Source organism: Trachymyrmex cornetzi, unplaced genomic scaffold (genome assembly GCF_001594075.2).
Source record: "Trachymyrmex cornetzi isolate Tcor2-1 unplaced genomic scaffold, Tcor1.1 scaffold166, whole genome shotgun sequence".
Classification (NCBI taxonomy): domain Eukaryota; kingdom Metazoa; phylum Arthropoda; class Insecta; order Hymenoptera; family Formicidae; genus Trachymyrmex; species Trachymyrmex cornetzi.
Genome location: NW_017296266.1, coordinates 437374 through 450396, shown reverse-complemented (window position 1 = coordinate 450396; position 13023 = coordinate 437374). Strand labels below are relative to the sequence as shown.

The window sequence follows — 13023 nt, the reverse complement described above, 5'->3', positions numbered from 1 at the left end:
AAACATATTCTTGAGGTAATTTTGAGACGAAAATCCTAATACAAAAATATCGAGTTTTTGAATTATACCACAATAGTTTTTGAATTATAATTGGTTAAAGATAGTATGTAATTCGAAAACTATTATAGCCTCGATATTTTTGTATTAGGATTTTCGTCTTAGAATATTCAAAAGAATCCAGAATTAATAATAGAGGCTATAAAAGTAAAATGGTTTTTGACTTATAAGCATTTAAAATTATAATTAAAATAATTATCGTATTGACATTTTCGTATTAGGATTTTCATCTCAAAATTTCTTCAAGAAAATGTCCTTAAGAGGAAATGCAGTAGTTGTGTGACACCCTGTATATACGAAAAGGACTTTTTATTCGTTTTAACATTTCTACATTAATATTTTATGTACACCGTTAAAAATATATTTAATATACTTTTAAGTTACTCGATTTGAACTTAATTTCATGACATTACATTAAATTTAATGTATTTATAATTGAAAAGTATATTTGTGTACATGTACATGAAATGAAATTTAATGTACTTTTCATGAAAATTTATGAAATTTAATGTACTTTTTATAAAATTTTATGAAAAGTACATTAAATATCATAAATTTAATGTACACGTTCCTTACATTTAAGTAATTACTGTAACTTAATTTTCAATTAAATCACTCATTACGTTTAATCATTCATAATCACGAGCTTCATTTACATGTAAAAATTACATTTCTAACAGTGTAACCTCGTATAACTCATAATAACATTTGCAATAATGCAGCCCACATTTAAACAATTACGTGTGCATGTAAAACTGCAAGGATTTAATAAAAAATGAGATAACGCAAGAGTAAAATATATGCTTGAATTTTCCATGCTGAATAGACATAACTCTAACGAGCTACGATTAAAAGAATATTGCGACCATCGATACTCGGCGAGTCGTGAATAAAGATAGTTGCTTAAGGCGATGACAGAGGTAAAATAATTCAGCGGAATCGAATAGAGAGACAATGAGCAGCGAACTGTGAGAAATTAGCCGATTAATAGATTGATAATTTGCTGGAAAATGTGTTACAATGAACGGATTACGCGCTTTCGCCATTCGCCATCCGAGAAAGAAAGGAAAAGAGAGCAGCGCGCGGCGCGGCGGAGGATATAGAAAGGGAGGATGCCGCGGGGTGGACAGGCAATTATTTCGAATTCAGTACGTTCGAATGGCAGCCACGTCCGATTGATTATTATCGAGTCGGGCAAACGAGGGTGCTTGATCGAAGCCAGTCGAGCGTTGCGCGGACTTGGCGATGCTGATTAATATCGTCGACGAGATCGACTATAAACACACGTTGCGCAGTTATCGCCGGACTGATTCCAGGTAAACTTTGAATTGTAACTGCTATTTTAACTGCTGTTTATGACGACGATATTTCCCGAGAGTGAGCAGAGCACGACGAGACTCTGCGTTAAAACTTGGTAATTAGAGATCGACATATTTGTAGCTGTCTAAATACAACTGAATATAATTCCTTGGGAAAGTGCAAATAAAATTATACATCGTTGAATTATTGAAAAATGTGTCCCAAATTTTTGTGGCGTCTATTTTCGTTGTATCTGTTATGCGTGATCTCTCATTATAATTTTTTATTGCGGCATATGAAATCTTTCATCATAATTCTTCATCGTGATACACGGAAGAACAATTTTGCTGAAATATCTAAAAATTTAGCTAAATACAATCTTAATAAATAATAGATAGAGAAATCTAAAAATAATTTTATTGGATCATCAAAATAATTATAAACAAGAATTGATGTTCTAACAAGTCTGAATGTACATAATTAATTTGATGGTCCAGCAAAATTAGATTTGTGTCTAGTTAAATTTTTAGATGCAAAGCAACATTATAGATTCAATTATAAGTTTGGCTCTTCAATTTCACAAGTTTAAGATTAACCATTTTTTTTTCTACAATAAATGTGAAGAACAAAGGAAAAAAGTGGGATTAACAAAATATTATTAAACTCTCATCAAAACTCGTTTCTTCGTCGGTCGAGTCGATGTAACTCGCTGGCGTAATCTCTCTCGGGGACATTTTTGCTCGCGCTTTCATAACGAATTGCCCTCTTCCCTCGACAGGGTTGCTCTTCAAGGAGAAAATAAGTTTTTCGGTCGACGACGCAAGGGAGAACGGACCGGTTGCTTGGGGCATGAAAGTTCGCGCCTATTTCTCCGGAGGAATGATGATCAAAGTGAGATTACGCGCTGCGACCTGGGCGCAACGGAGAAATTCCGTTCTACAGATTCAAAGAGGATGCCGTGAGCGTTTGTCCTGCCGAAGGACCCCTTAACGCTTCTTCTTTCCTCGTTAGCACGATTTTCTCGCAAGCTTAATGATATTTGCCGAGGGATGTCGCCGATGAAACGGACTAACTGCCTCGGCATTTCGCTGCCCCAAGTTCATGAAATGCAACTTGTATATGTACGAACAATTTTGGCTCTTTCGTCCGTAATTTTAACTGATTTTAAGACAATTTAAGTTTAATGAAAAAAGAAAATTCTGATTTACAATTTAAAAAAATGTGCTTAGATGTTTGAAACTAAGCTATAATATAGTTAAATTTTTATAGCAAATTTAATGTCATTTTATGTAAAAAGGAAACTCCCCTCTTGTTATTTTACAGCAAATATAGTTACAAAAAATATAGTTACAATATGGGGAAAATTTATTAAACACAGCGAGATCAATGTGGCGCACACAAGTAGAGTTAAAATAATTTTGAGCGAACGAAACACACCCGCCGCGGCGCGGCGTTTCTATCGTAACGCAAACAGCGGCAAACCGAGCAAATTGGCAAACAGTCGGGGATGTGCAACCGTGCGAAGCAATTACGGATTTTGCGTGAACGACGCGCAAACTCTTTGATACGAAGGGCGAAGGGTGCGGAGAGGATTTTTCTCCGTTGCAATGGCGTAACTACTGAGTAGACCTCGGGACAATTTCAAAAGCATAATTTAATTATGTTCTATAAAACGATTCATGCAGATAAATAAAACATTTTAATTTAATTTTAATTTAATTCTTCGAAAAGCAACTTTCATTCGCTTTTTATCTGCCCGTTATAAAACTCTTTGAAGCTTTGATGTTTATTTATTATATATAAATTCTCAAAAGATGTTTTCTTAAAAAATGTATATTAAAATATTAAATTGCTTTAAAATTTGTTAAATTATTGTTAGAGATTTCCATGTAATTGAATCTCTTTGATGTTGTACGATAAATCAAAATTATCTACTGTAAAATTTATCACGGATAATTTTTAAACGGGAGAAAATAAAACTTTATAAATTTGTCTCTGCAACTGCAACGTTTCTCCGCTATTGCCTCGAGCCTAAACTTTGTCTGAACCAGGAACGAGTGAACAGTAATTGGAGAGCGAGGGTGGGGATTATGCTCGTGTTTCTAATGAAGCGACCGAGAACTTGACCCCCATGGAAGAATGCCTCGCACCCCCGACGAATTTGTCTTTTCGATTTGCGTCGACGAATTCGACGTTGATGTCGAAACTACGGGAAATATGCGGCCTTGGAGAAAGAAGAAAAAATAGCTCGCACGTTACTCGACATCGAGCAATCTCGTCATGTTACGTCGAAGTCACGCGGATTCGCGTGTTTACGTTTTTTCCTGTAATTTCTCGATTTTTATTTATGGCACCCAAGAGTGTAGTTATCGCGTAGTATGAGTAAGCAAAACTCACGACCCTATTCTTCCTTTTTTTCCTAGAAAAAAATTCTTTTCTTATAGAGAAAGAGATATCAAGATTGAGAAAATTATAGCAAGAAGCACTAAAATTCTCAGGTTATGAAAAAAAAGCAATATATTCTATTAAAAAATGTAACAAAATGTATATATAATATTGTAATATTAAATATTAGTTGTGTAATATAATAGGTAATCAAAACGATTAAATAATAATATATATTCGTAATGTATATCTTTCTCATTATCAACGTGCTATTCAAGTATCCCTTGTATTCAAAATGTCCCGCATGACATACAAAAAAATTAATTTCTCCATTTTGAAAAAGATATCGAGGATTCACTTATGACTTTTTTGATGTTTAAATATCACAAATCTTCTACTTCTCTCAAAAATTGCAATATTCTTGGCATATTTGATTATTTCGAGATCGATATTTTCTTGATTAAAAAAAAGTAGTTCGGGGTAAATTTTAATAGTACGTATTTTAGATATCATTGGTTTACATTTTTTACAATCTAAAATTTAAAATAATTCGATCGAAATAAAGAATCGGAAACTTCTATCTTTATTAGTGATCTGGATTAATCTTCACAGTTACATCCAACTAAGAAAGTTTTGTCAATATATTTTCATTTTATTTCATTTTAATTGATTCAATCGCGACGGAAATTATCAGAATGAAGAGAAGTTAAATAAAATTTTTTATTTGTTTTTTCGCCATAAATCTTAAGTTACAGAAAGTTGTTTAATTTCAATCGTTGATCACGCGAAAATTATTAAACCTCGAACTACTTCTTTTAATCAAGAAAATATCGATCTCGAAATAATCAAACATGTCAAAAATATTGCAATTTGAGAAAAGTAGAAGATTTTTTATATTTATTTTCAACATCAAAAAAGTCATAAGTGAACTGATCCTCGAAATCGTTTTCAAAATGGAAAAGTTTATTTTTGTGTATGTCATGCGCGCGGGACATCTTGAATACAAGGGATACTTGATTAGCACGTTGATAATGAGAACAGTTCGCGGGAATATATCCAGTCGCGAAAGCATAAATTTCCGTGCGACTTATAATTCCATCAGAGAGTAATTTGGCGAGTATTTAAGAGCGATAGAGACGGTGGGAACGCGAGAGATGTGGATCGCCAAGAGAAACCGAAAAAAAGAAAGTCTCTAGATAACGATAGGGCCTACCCTTCAATTATCCCAACGCGCGTTTTTATGGTAGCTGGTTTGGCTTACACCATTAGCAACCCGATATCGATGAGACCCAACGGGAAGACCCTTCCTTGCCATCGGCTCCGTTGATGATTTGTTTTCGTTCGTGCAACTTTAAACGCCTTAAAACACTCGAGCGTAACCCGCGCTGCACGCATTTACGAGATCTTCTCGATTTCTATGATCGATTCGACTTTTAACCCTTAACAGTGCCAATATATAAAAAAAATACATATCATATATATACATATATATTTTTTTTTTATTATGACCAGCCTCCAAAATATTGCGACCTATCGATATAATCGTACTAGATGGAGTGTGCGACGAAATTTTTTTAACCATTCATCTTGACGAACTAAAAAAAGAGAAGTAAATGATACATATATATATGATCACTCTTTCTACTATTGTTCTATTAGTCGAATTTTATGTAACGTAAAAAGAACATATTATTTCAAGTCAGTGATTGTATTACCTATAATGTTAATGCTGCATAAATAGTTAAATTTTACATGTAATATAAAATTAATAAATGTGGTTTGTTCATGTAAGAATTTATTGTAAAAATAAATACTATAAACACACACACACACACACACACACACACACACAGATGTATCAACTCACACGCAAATAGAATCGGCGAAACGCCTTATTTTATGATTCCTGATTACATATACGATTTGCTATTATCCATATCCTTTCTTCTTTTTCTAATGCCCAATTTTTTCACCTCTAGATAACTTTATCCAAGAGATATCTCCCAGAATACAATGGAGATATCTCCTGGATAAGGTTATCCGCAACTTATCTGGAAGTGAAGAAATTGGACATAAATCTGTTAAAATAATGTCGATTCTATCCTTCTTCTAATATTATATATAGATGTTGTCATCATTAACAATAAATAAAAAGCACAACACATAAAATTCAGATATAATAGAGAACTATGTTTTACACGGAAAAATTTGTCGCTGTATCGTAATTTTTAATTCGTCTTTCCCACACGAAGTTTTCCTCTCGTATAAATTGCAGAAATAAAATCAGGATCAATTCAAACTTGACTATGTTTTTGCAGTAAACTTTACGATTCCGGGGTTTGTAAAGCCACGCTCTCATGAATACGAAGCGGCGGGTACATGTACGCATATTGTGCGTATTTGCGAACGTCCTCGGGGGCAGCTTCAGAAGTTTGCGCTTAATCATGAAATGGACTCGGATTGGAAATGGCAAACTCACTCTCTCCGAGTTTAGTTAGCGACACTCGCCGCGCTTTGAAGTTCAACGACAAGTCCCATCCTCTAATTCTCCTCCCTCGATCGCGCTTATTAGCGAGAATGGATCGACCACGCTGTATGTACATCTCGAGACATCTCGTAATAGTTGTCGGTGCTTATCGCAAGCTAGGGCATTAAGGTGGTACGAGCGTCAACGAGCTCTTTGATTTCCGAGAACGTTTTGCATCTCACACCGGAATTTATGCGGCATTTACTCGTGTCGAGTTGCTTTAATGTGATTAGCTCGTATTAGCTTCGCCCGTGCAGAAATATGAGATATGTTTAAAAGCAGCGGAAATTCCGGAACTTAGTTTGAAATCTAGAACTGCATGTCTCTATACAGGACGATTTCATTTCACTCTTTGAATCTATCTCTTGTAATTATATTTTTTATTTTATGACATGACATATTCGTAGTGTGAGTTTAGTTTCGCACGAATTTTTTCCTCCCCTTAGGATAATATTAAAAAATAAATGTCATTCTAGAATTTTAGAAATATAAACTTTTTGCACTAATTGTATTCGCAATTATAAATTATATATATAATTCATGATTAACAAAAATTAGGACACGGAAATTATTTACATAAAACGAGTACATAACCCGGCTGACGTCAATGAAAAAAAATCGATAAATAAAACGAAGTCGAATTTCGTAATTTCTTCTCTTTCTTCATTTATTTTAATACAGAAAAATATAGTTTGTATTCTTCGGTCTTGTTAGAATCATGGATTTTTATTTTCACGAAAGAGACGTAAACAACGTCAACCAGAAAATTGTTTCGTGACGAGTTAGACATACAGATTAAGTCGTGATTAAATCACTTGCGCGTGACTAAAAATGTCAATTAAGGACATTAAGATATCAAATAAAAGATAAAGAATTGTGCATCAAATATTGCATTACTTTGTTTCTTACTTTCTTACGTTTTTTCATGTGTCTCTAGTTTTACGCTCTGCAAAATGTTTAATGCAAGACAAAAATATTTAATGCAGGACAAAAATATTAAAAAAATTAATATTATAAAATATTTAAAAAATAAGTTCATCAATTACCGTAATCCTGATTTTTTCTATACTCGCCAGTAATCTCATCGATTACCTTACACTTCAATGTAGTTCTATCGAAATCTATTCGTCGCGTTTGTCGAATCACGTTCGTGGGGCCGCGGAAAAACTCGGTCATCACGGATAATAGGATGCCGTACACTTTACGTGTCATAATAGAACGGGTACCAATGACAGATGGCACGTGACTCACGCGTGAACCACCCCGACGATTCGTAAATAAATTAGTCACTATCGGATCTCGCGATAACATATTATTTACGATCGTCTCGTGACAGGGCATTCTTAGAAACGCCGTGCAGGTAGGGACGCTTAAATTTAATGAAGTATCGATATCACGCAAATCCCATTTTGATATTATCGAAACGTTTATACTTATTACATTGTAAAATAAATTTGTTGTACATACCAATAACTAATGTCAGCTATTAACTTAATTTAACATTTTCGCCAATTCTGTTTTTGATATTCCCGCCCAATACAAACACACAACAATTTTTTGATTCGGAGATTAGATCATGTATTCTTACATGTATTTTGACATTCTAAATTAAATCCGATGGTCAAATTGCTCCATTAAATCATAATTTTTTTTATTGAAGAAAAACAGCTCAATTTTCTAGTATTTTTAAACTATCAGACTGCATATTAACTTTATATCGCATACTGTCGTTAAATTTACTTTTTCTTTTTTATCTCAGCTTGCATATTAAAAACCAGACCATAAATGGTTCTAAAAATACTGCAGAAAAATCGAGTTATTTTTTATTGATAAAAAAATTTGGATTCGTTTTTGGAGCGTTAAAATACATGAAAATACCATGACTTAATCCCCGGATTAAACATTAAATTTTATTTTCGTATGCCTGTGTAAAAAATATAATTATACAAATACATTTTAAAAATAGTATTATAAAGTTATCATTGTTAGTATAGGTATTCATAGAAAGCTAAGTTATGGGCTTTCTACAATAAGCTGTTACCTAAGTTTCAAATCTTAAATCACAAGAAATTAAATCAATCACAGTCGAATGTGAGAAGAATAATCGATTATGATTGGTTAAAATTTCTTACGGGTTAAGACTTAAAACTTAAATAATGGCTTATTGTATATAGAAAGCTCAATAAACGTATTGACATTTAATATTTTAAAAGATTTATTATCGTCAGAAACATGCTTTTCTGTTCTCGAGACTAAAATGTCGTGAACATTATATATTTATTGTTGGTATGTTTAAGTACCAGGATCGACAAAAAGTATCGCAAACATTTCTATCCCTATTTACAAGCAGGGCTGACCGCTCGGCTGTGCTTAATGCAATACAGGGGATCGGATAGGAGCATCACGGGAGTACTCAGGTAGAATAAGTGGACTTGTGGCTGACCAACGTTGCGACGCGTGTCATGATCACGAATCGCAATCCCGATCGTATTTGATGAGATCTCGGATCAGCGATTTACAGATGAACGCCTTTCGTAGATTTAACAACACTTTAGGACTGATCAAAGATTAATCATTTCGAGATTTGAAAATATTTCAAGAAAATTAATTTGAAAATAATTAGTTAATTAACAAAAACTCGAATGCTATTTATCTCTCAAAGCAATTAAGATATTTTGGGCAAATAATTGTCTGATACACAAAAAAAAGATTTACTAATGCTCAATTTCTTCACTTCCAGATAAGTTGCGGATAACCTTATCCAGGAGATATCTCCATTGTATTCTGGGAGATATCTCTTGGATAAAGTTATCTAGAGGTGAAGAAATTGGGCATTAATCTTAATACATATTTCTTTGAATAGTATTAAGTAAACGTTAACTTACATTAAACAAATATTTACTCAATAAAAAAAGATAGCTAAAATAAATTAATGGTTTTTGTATCAAATAAATATATATTTACATTTAGTATTGTTAGCGAGATGTTATTATAGTAACAAATGGCTGGGATCCAGAATAGTGGGATGACGGGAATATTGCAACAATTAGTCTAAATCCGTTTATGCAGTTTATATAGTAATTCGATACACTGTAGGCACAAGATTCGAGCGATACAACATTTTGAATTGATCACGTTAACTTATATCATATATACCGACAGACTCGGTTCAGTGTAGGAGCGAAGACAAAAGTGAACCAGCAGGCATGGCCAAAGTCAAGAAGTGTGTCTCTATAATTCGCTTTAAATACAACTCGTACAGGCGTTAAATACAACTCGTACCAGAGAAGTACTACTACTCTCCTTAATCACTGGATGAGGCAAATATAGTAACCTGGCAGTAGAAACCTCCGACTGTGACATACGACCTACATAATCTAACTGTTCATATTCAAAAAGGAAGCAGCGATAAGCTGAAACTAAGGCGCTATTGTAAGTCAAACGTCGTTCTGTCGAGAGATCCAGAAGCGATCTGAAACGAACGACCAGCCTTAGACAAGTCCAGGGGCGGCGGAGTAAATTTTTTGTATGTGTGGAATCCGAGTGGAGTCCGAGTTTCGGGAGACGCGTATGAAGACGTCTAAAAAAAATTCGAACGAAGAAATCCTTTTTCGAAAGGAATGGAAATATTTATAGACCTATACTTATAATATACAATAACAAACAAAAAATGAATAAAGTATACGAATACTTATTTTGCTATTCTTCATTTCTTTATTGCAAATGTAGTTCGTTGAATGTTATTTGTATTTATAAATTCATTCATAAGCTCGACTAGCAGAAACGGCGGATTTTGAGCAGCTCGAAAAATATACCTTTACTCGTTAAAAATTTAGGTTAGCTGTAGCTCGACATGTGTGGAAATTCCACACATGTCAAATTCACATGTATGGAGTCCTCCACCATTCCACATACAGATCGCCGCTCCTGGACAAGTGGTCGGCCCAAAACGACAAACTAACAATATAACGCCCACTGGGTATAGGCGTGAATGTGTAGATGCGAAGTGCCTTCCTCGCTTTCCTCTTCAGTGAGTGGTGTAGGAACTGAAATTTCCTCTATCTCCCAGAATTGTTTTAATAATATGTCCGTGGTGGAAGAAACAGTGCAACGTAAAGACGACAATGAACGCGGAGTCTCCAAAGACTCATCTTAGTACGAGTCGAAGACAATCCATCCAAATATGACGCATTTCGTAATGGGAGTCGACCTCTGTCCTCGGAATAATCCGTCTAATAGAATGGCGTCATAATTATCAGCTCCGATTAATAAGTCTATCTGCTCATTACCGGATGGATCTAGATCAGCAGCTAATCGCAAATTCTGCAAGTGAGAATAGGCCCGCAAATCAAAAGTTTGCGCATATGAATAATGTAGGGAAGATATATGCTGTAACCGGTTTTATATACAAGAACTCAAATGGAGTTTAACTGCATAATTAAAGATGCCAGTCGATTCATCACCCAAATTGGTGACTTTAACATATACTTTACTTCGTTTTGCCTTTGAGGCTTGCATTGCTTTTTCATGTTATAAACGTAGCCTCAGATCAATTAATGCACGCATGCAACACAATTCCTACCCACACTGTTAAAAAGGTCATAAAATTTAATATACTTTTAAGTTACATAAATTAAATTCAATTTTATGACACTAAATTAAATTTAATGTATCTGCAACTGAAAAGTATATTCAGTGTACTTTTCATAAAATTTTGCGAAGTTTAGTATATTTTTTATTAAATTTTATGTAGATTTGCATGAAATTTAATGTAAGCAAACATTAAATTTATGTTACTTATAACTTCATTTTCATTGATCACATTAAATATGTTTAATGTACCTGCTTGAAATTTGCTTTCGTTACATGTAATGGAAGCAAATTTCTGTTTTTTTAACAGTGCAAACTACGCAACGCGAGTATACGCATCATTAACTGTATCGTGCGCTTTAATTCGGGGACGGTTTCAGCTTTCATCGGAGCGATATCTAAGATAAGAAGAGACTATCGCACATGTGTTTTTATAATTTTTCATGGCTTCTCACGCCATCTTGTAATTCGCGTCAGTAACAGTAATATTCTTAACAACTACTCGAGCTTCGTTAGTTAGACTCGATTTTAAGTAGTGCAAACGCTGTACGTTTGTGAGACACGCATTTTTTATCACTAACGACTCAAAGATATCACGGAAATTCGCCCATTCTGTATACTGACCAGTAAATTTTGGGGAGATCTATTCGTGGCAACGGAATTGAACCTGATGGGTTCGAATTTATGTATATCTAAGCTGCTACTTGCAGTAATGACGATAGGCCTTGTCAATCTTTCTAATATCTCGCTCAAATAATCCGAGGCCTGATAGTCCTCCATCGCCTGCCAAAATTGCTGTTTACTGAAATATGAAATGACATCTCGATCCGTGGGTTTGATTGCCGCCTTGAGATCCGCGTGGAGGCGTTGACATTGAGTCCACAACTTGTCCAGGATAAACATTCGATTCCGAGTGACGGATATAGTGAAGTTACTTTCCAGTTTCTTGAAATTGTCAACCGTCCGTTTTACCTGGTAGATAACGTCTTGTTCCGCCAATGTTCCGCTCCATGTTGTTTGCGTGAGAATACAAACAAGGAAGTCTTTTGTGAATTAGTACCGTCCTCACGTAGGAACTTCGCGCTTCTGGGCCGCGAATCGCATACTCTTGCGACGAGCCGTTCGATCGAACGGCTCGTCGCAAGAGTATTTGTCATTGTTCGCTCACGCATGCTGATCGTAATGTTGGTCTCGCGGTTTTGACACGAGAGACCGACGTGTCAACGTATTCGTCTTTGGAATTCCTGAAGGAAGCATTGGAGCACGCTTACGGAGTTTGTTGCATCACATGCGCTGATCACGCTCTGATTTTCAAAGGTCACGTGAATAACAGAGCGCTAGGTCGCGCCTATGTTATTTGTTGATCACGTGAACAGTAAAAAACATGTACTTACTCTTGGCACGCGTAGAATAACGAACGTTTATGCAAGCCTGCAATACTCATCGAGCACGTGTGGAGTTAAAGCTATTTTCACACGCGGGAAAGAACCCCGAGCACGTGATCACTCCCTGTCGCTCTTGTGCCGTAAAAGGATCAGCAATAGTTTCTGGACCAACAGGCTCCGTAAATGAGAATCCGATAACTATCCATAGATCACCATCCGGTTCGAAGGATCAAAATTTGGTTAGCGAGGTGTTATCATAGTAATAAATGGCTGGGATTCAGAATAGTAGGATGACGGGGATATTGCAACAATTAGTCCAAATCCGTTTATGCATTTTATATAGTAATTCGATACACTGTAGGCACAAGATCCAAGCGATACAATATTTTGTATTGATCACGTTAACTTATACCATGTATAGAAGTCGACAGGCATGGTCGACTTCTTCGTCTTTAATTGGCCCGTTCTCAATGAGATTCACTTGACCAAAAAGAATTGCGAGGCACGATCGAGTGTAGGAGCGAAGACAAAAGCGACGAACCGGCAGGCATGGATAGACATTCGAAGTTAAGAGTATCTGTGTGTTTAGAATTCACTTCTGTTCGGAAGCGCTACGGTTTTCAAGGGGATGTAACGCACCTGATCGTGCTTGTGTCAAGTGATGTCCCCACGTAGGAACACTTCATGCTTCTGGATCGCAAATTGCACACTCTCGAACAGCTCATTCGCTCAAGCATAATATTTAATTAATGCTCTCTCAAATAATAGACTTTCTACAAT

The 13023-nt window shown here is 35.2% G+C and overlaps 1 protein-coding gene across 4 annotated transcripts in view; it reads right to left on the bottom strand.

Annotated features, from left to right (window-relative positions):
* The window catches only part of VAChT (Vesicular acetylcholine transporter), a 96634-nt gene that overhangs the window by 47676 nt on the left and 35935 nt on the right, over positions 1 to 13023 (bottom strand). The window lies entirely within an intron of this gene.